Consider the following 7,001-nt stretch of genomic DNA (forward strand, 5'->3'; position numbering starts at 1 on the left):
TACAACACCGTGTCAAAGTGACACTCCACGGTCCCAGGGGTGTTTTTCTGTTTAGTCATTGATTGATTTTACTTTTGTTGTAGTTGTTGTTTTTCAATTTTTAATTTTTTTTTTTTTTTTTTTTTTTTTTTTTTTTACAGTTTACATGTTTTGCAGACCGCATGTTTTTTACACTTTTGCAGCTGTATTTATTTATTTAATATTTATTTCTTTATTTAATAAGAATCTCATTTTTGATAATAATTTTTCATAATAATTTTAGTAATATTTTAAATTATTTAATATAAATGTCATTTGTGATGTCCTTTATTGATGTTATATTATATAGATTATTTCTGAATGTCGTGTTGCTGCCACAGAAATGAAATTTCCCCATTGTGGGATTAATAAAGTCATTTATCTATCATCTATCTATCTATCTATCTATCTATCTATCTATCTATCTATCTATCTATCTATCTATCTATCTATCTATCTATCTATCTATCTATCTATCTATCTATCTATCTATCTATCTATCTATCTTTTGCTGAGATTTCTTCCCATCAGATGCTACACTCTACATTGCCTCACTGGACACTTGTTCTTGTTATTATTTTTAAGAACATTTATTTGGTTTTTTATTTATCTGTCATTTTTATTGGAGCTATGGTAACAAAGTAATTTAACTGTTATGGAATCAATCAAGTTTTAATTCATTGTGTTCTATTTTCTTCTGTTCTAACTTTTTTGTTTGGTGCTATCGCTGCTATGAAGTGATCTCGATTTTTTATTTATGTTGTTGTTTTTTTCTTATTTATATGTGCGATAGTACATGTCTGAGAATACCTGCAGATAACTGATATACCTTTTCCTTTTAATTTGAATTTATTTCTTATTTTTTATTCATCTTCTGAACCCATTTTGTCCCTTTTGGGGTCATGGGGCTGCTGGAGCCTATCCCTGCCTCTTATTTCTTCTGTGAAATGTAAAGAAATATGTAAAATTAAACACATTTTTTCTCATTACTTTGTTACTTACTTTTAATTTTGAGTATTTCCATAACAGATGCATCAAATGATAGTAACCTAAGATCAAAAGTATTAAATCAACAAAATTTTCAGTATATGATTTATTTGTTTCCTTTTGAAATATTCAGTCACTTGCATTACATGTGTTCGTTCTGCTCTTGTAAATAATGTTGGCAACTCCAAAAGGTGTTATGGTTGCAATAAATTCATTCAAAAACATTTCAGAAAAAAAACCTGTATTGTGAAAAGTAAATTACAAGGATGTATACTCACAGATTGTGACTTATTTTTGTTTCTTCATATATGTGCTGTTCCTGTGTTGAAGGAAGTATGTCCCAATTGACCATGATTGAAACAATAAACGCAAATTAATATAGTTTCTAATAATTGCTTTTAACTTAGAATGGTCTTATTTAGGGTTGTGCCGATGGACGATACCATCGTCCATCGTGATTGGTGACTGACATCCCGATGGAGAGACACCATCGTGATGCCACGCCCCCGCCACGTTGCGAGTCGACACCATAAGCCGCGGTTACATGTGCAAAATATCTTGATGGGATCAATGCTCGGATTAGAATATAACCGTGTACATGGGCCCAGAAAAACGTTTTCAGAATATAACAAACGTTCACATGGGTCACACTTTCGGTCGGAATAAATCATTCGCACACGCGCAGTAGGGTTTGACAAACCGGAAGAGGATATAACTTCCGCCGAGCGGCTATTTTTTCCCCCCAAACTTTATTGAATGCAACAATTCAATACAGAACAATGTTAAACAGTGCCGAGCGGCTATTTACATTGACATGTCAGCTCGGTAATATACGAGACGATCTTCTAAACGTGCTTTTAATAATGTTACGGTTATTATGAAACACCTGTTCGCTCATCATTTTAATTTTAATCCGTGTGGTCAGTGCTTTTTCTGAACGGAGCCGGAAAGAAGCCAGCATTAGCAGTATGCTAACACGGGCTAACAACATTAGCTTTGGGTGGCGCTGCAATCTGCATCCTGGCTGCAGTAAACATGTGGGAATAACATCAGCCTTTATTTAGTCGGGACACGACTGGAAACACAAATCCACGTGATTTTTTGAACGGTTTCTAAGGACTGAGCGACATTTCTGCCTCACACCGCCGCTGTGTGTGTGCTGACAATCCGAAGTGTGCTCAGACACACACTTTAGACCCGGTTCTGAGTTCGGTAGCTCGTACCCCTGTCAGGGGGGGGAATAGGAAGCACCCAGGCGCAGAGAGGAGGAGGCAGTTGCTCAAGGTGGATAAGGAGCTTTAATAACTAAACAAACTAAAAACCACTGCAAAGCAGGAAGTCCAAAACTCGAAACACTAGAAACGCTCGAAACAGGGGAAGACCAGAATATGGACCAGCACAGGAGGAAGGGAAAGACAAGACTTAAATACATACAAGGGAACAAGACACAGGTGGAAACACTCAGGACTGATGGGGAAGGGTAAAACTCGAAACAACAGCAAAACAGGAAATACTACAAAATAAAACAGGAAATCAAGGAACAAAACACAAAGAAACAGAAACCGTTATAACCCCCCCCTAAGGAACCGCACCGAGGTTCCTCCAAGAGTCCAGGAGGAGGGGCCCGAAAGGCCAATCCAGGGGCCAACAGCAGTCCGGTGAGACGGCTCCGGACGATGACCGGGAGGCCGCTCTGTCCGGTGAGGTGGATCCGGAGGGCGGCCGGGAGGCAGCGCCGTCCGGCATCGACAGTCTAACCGGCAAACAGCTGGCGGGGTGGGGCGGGCTGGGGCGCTGCGTGGTCCTCTGGGCTTGGGTGTGGGGGTGCGTGGTGGGGGGGTGGGGTGGCGGTCTAGCTTGGCTTGGGGGGGGTTGTCCCTTTGCCTGTGCTGGGGGGGGGTGCTGAGGGCCCTGCTCGGGGGGGGGGGGGGGGCCCAGCGGCGCTGGATGGGCTGCCCATCTGCACCTGGGGCTGGGACGGGACGGGACAACCCTCTCGGGGCCCCCGGTCGCTCTGGGTGTCACCTGCTTCGGCTGCGGGGTCTGGGGTGGGGTGGGGTGGGGGACTTGTCTGCCCTGTGCTGTGGGGGGGCGTTCTGGGGGGGAGGGGGGCCCACTATTGGTACGGGGCGGGGGGGCTGACGGGTCGGGGTCTCCGCTGAGGCAATCGGTGGTTGCCCCGGCCGGTTGGCTGCCTCGGTCCCGTCAAGGCCTGACCAGAGCTCTTCTAGGGCCGGCGTTTGGGGGTGGGGGCCTGGGCTTGCTCCGGGGGGGGGCGGCGCTTTCTGGTTCCTTTCTCTCTGTGTGGGGTGGGTGGTGCCGGGCCTGGGGTGTCGGCGCCTCCGGGGGGGGGGGGGGGGCCTGGGCTGGGTGGGCCTGGCCCCTTTGCTGGGGGGGGGCTGGGGGACAGCTGTTTGACCACCGGGGGACAGTCTACCAGCTGTCCCCAACTTACCCCCTTCCTCATATAACCTCATATTAGGGTGAGGGGGTGGGGGGTCTAGCCTGCGATGCGCCTGGGGGGGGGCTACTCGGCAGTGGCCCCCCCTCCTATTGTTGCCATATGGAGTGGGCCCCCCCTCTTTCGGTTTTATTTGCACCTTAGACATGTAGGGTCCTTGGTAGGGGGGCTGCTTGGACATCACTGCCATCAAGCAGCAGATGTCCTCTTAGCACCCTACCCGCCAATTTTAACCGCACCTTAGACATTTAGGGCCCCTTGGTGGGGAGGGTGAGGGGACATCACTGTGAGTAATCAGGAGATGTCCCCTTAGTGCCCTACTCGCCAATTTTAACTGCGAGTAGGCCCCCCCCCCCTTAGTACACACACCCCTCCCCCTTCAATATATGCATTCCAACATAAACACACACACATGCACGCACACACCCTCCCAAACACACATACACGCACACACATTTTGCAAGGAAGGTGGGACCTGGGTCCATCTGTCTCCTACCCCTTCCCTGGTGGGGGGTGCGGGCCCCTTGGCAACGGCGCCAAGGGTGCCCTGGGTGCTGGCTTCCTGGGCCCAGCGGTGCTCTCTCCGCGCGGTGGGGGGGTTCACATTACACCTGAGCCGGGGGTGTTCGTGTCCCTGGGGGGTGGGTCCTGGTCCTTGCCCCTGAGCGCTGGGCCCCGCCAAACTTCCAACTGTGGCCGAGCCTGGTCGGGCCATATTTACAACACCCCTTGTGGGCCCCCCTTTTTTCCCCGGGGTTCCCCCCTCCTGGGCGGGGGCGGCGGGCCCCTGCCTTGCTCCTCCCTGGACCAACCGTGGGCCGGGTGGGTGGCTGCCTGGAGTGCGGAGCGGGTCTCCCTTGGGGGGTCCTGGCTCGTACCTGGGGTTGGGGCGGGGGGATGCCCGGAACTCCTGGGTGGTGATGGGGTGCTCGTCTGGGGCTGTGGGCGTCCTTCTCCGGTGGGGCACTGCGTTGGGCTCTCCCGGCGCGGCGGAGGGGCTGCTTTCCTGGTTGGGCTGGGGCGGCGCTCTTTTTCCCTCCTCGCCTCCCTGCTCTCTGGCTCTGGGGGCCTCGCGGCGGTCCTGCTGACCCTGGCCTGGGTGGCGGTCTTGGTCGCCCGGGGGGGCGGTTGTTCCCTGCCTGTTCCGGTGTGGCATTGGGGGGATTCCGGCTGCCGCTGCTGCGGGGGTCTGGGTGTGGGGGTGGCTGGGCGCTCCTCCTCCTTCTTTTCACATTCCACCATCCATTTTAGAAGAACATAAACATGAGCACAGGTGTTAGCTCACCTTGGCACTAATAGTTTGCATGATTGAATGAATGAAAGATTTCACACTACTAGTTGGTTTAAAGGCATAGGTATGCGTGTGTGAACACTATCTGTTTTGTGTACATGTTGACATGTGGATATTTTTGCAGCTAGCAGGTATGTTGATAACATTTCAGTGTGTGTGTGGACAGGCCCCGCCCTCTTTGTACTACATTTGAACCTTACCGTAATGATAAACAACCAGTAAACCTGTCTGCTCTATGCTGCTTCATGGTCTTAACCCCCCCCTCTCACTATCACCCCCCCCCCTCTCTCTAACGTCCCTCTCTCTTCTTCCCTTCTTTCCTTTTCCGTCCGGTCCAACACCCAAAATTTTCAAAACATGGTTGAAATTAATAAAGTTTGGCCTCAATTACAAAAGGGGTTTATCCAGACATACCTTTGGTTTGTCTGAAGATTAATAACCCCTCTTGTTAAAGTAAAATTTGTCCAACACAAGAGGCCCTCAGCTCTCATCTGCCTGCCTAGCTGTTGGACAGGACAAGTTTAAAAAAAATAAATAAATAAATAAAAAAAAAAACGCTGGCGGCTCGGGCTCAGGTTCCGCGGCAGGTGGCTGGGGCTCGGGGTCCGCGGCAGACGGCTGGGGCTCGGGGTCCGCGGCAGGCGGCTCGGGGTCCGCGGCAGGTGGCTCGGGTTCAGGATCCGCGGCTGGCGGCTCAGGCTCGGGGTCCGCGGCAGGCGGCTCGGGTTCAGGGTCCGCGGCAGGAACGGGAGAGGTTGCGTCCAGCAACCTCCTTGGAGCAGGAACAGGTCGTGGAGCTCCCAGAACCCTCCTTGGAGCAGGAACAGGTCGTGGAGCTTCCAGAACCCTCCTGGGAGCAGGAACAGGTCGCGGAGCGTCCGGGACCCTCCTCGGGGCAGGAACGGGAGGAGTTGCATCCAGCAACCTCCTTGGAGCCAGAACAGGTCGTGGTGGGTCCGGCTCCCTCCTGGACGCAGGACCGGGTTGGGGCGCTTCCAGGTCCACCTCTGGAACTAAAACGGGGCGTCGAGAGGGGCGGTGGCGACGACGGCGGCCCCTCCGCACAGCCAAACGACGCCCGTCGAAGGCGGCGGCGGAAATCTGAGAGCCGTCTATGTTCCAATATGTTTCGACCCCCTCCTCCTCCATCTGGCAAAAATCCTCCCAAAGCCACATGTCCTGGTCCAGCGGGTCCAGGAAGGACTGATGCCGGAGAACATCTGGCACCACCACGGAGACAGGCGAGGACTCACGTTGAGGGCGACGGTGGCGATGACGGCCGCCTCTCACGGCCAGACGACTCCCATTGAAAAAGGAGGAGGGGATCCGGGACCACTCAGGGGTACACCAAAAACAGGTCCTCTCTGCTGGGTACAGGTTGGGCTGGTCCATAATGTCACGGGGGGGAATAGGAAGCACCCAGGCGCAGAGAGGAGGAGGCAGTTGCTCAAGGTGGATAAGGAGCTTTAATAACTAAACAAACTAAAAACCAAAAACCACTGCAAAGCAGGAAGTCCAAAACTCGAAACACTAGAAACGCTCGAAACAGGGGAAGACCAGAATATGGATCAGCACAGGAGGAAGGGAAAGACAAGACTTAAATACATACAAGGGAACAAGACACAGGTGGAAACACTCAGGACTGATGGGGAAAGGTAAAACTCGAAACAACAGCAAAACAGGAAATACTACAAAATAAAACAGGAAATCAAGGAACAAAACACAAAGAAACAGAAACCGTTACAACCCCTAGAGCTGCGGGACGGATCGCATTCCTAAATCTCCCAGACATACCGCTCATGTAACAAAGCACCCCCCCCCCCTTCCCCCCAAACACAAAGCTGTAAATCCGCGCTCCGCCGGTCCACTTGACTAGTTAAGTGCGGGGGCGGACCACTTCTTTCAATTTTGTTTGTTACTTTTTTTGTTAAAGTCACTTCCCTCAGTTTATACTGGATCATCGTGGATGAGTCATTAGTTGGGAAATAAAATAAATAAAGTAATAAATTAAAATAACGAATAGCAATTATATAAGAACGAAAAATTCAAAAATAGCCCCCCCCCGACGATATGATCGTCCATCCCGATGGTTGACAGCAAACATCGTCAACGGCCAATTTAGGGGACATCGCCCAACCCTAGTCTTATTTTCAATATAAACTTCTCACAGCTGCACAATGACTTTCTGGTTCAAATCCCAAAAGGGTCTTTTCTGTGTGGAGTTAGCATGTTCTCCTGCATGCA

Source organism: Oryzias latipes, chromosome 6, assembly GCF_002234675.1.
Source record: "Oryzias latipes chromosome 6, ASM223467v1".
NCBI classification, from domain to species: domain Eukaryota; kingdom Metazoa; phylum Chordata; class Actinopteri; order Beloniformes; family Adrianichthyidae; genus Oryzias; species Oryzias latipes.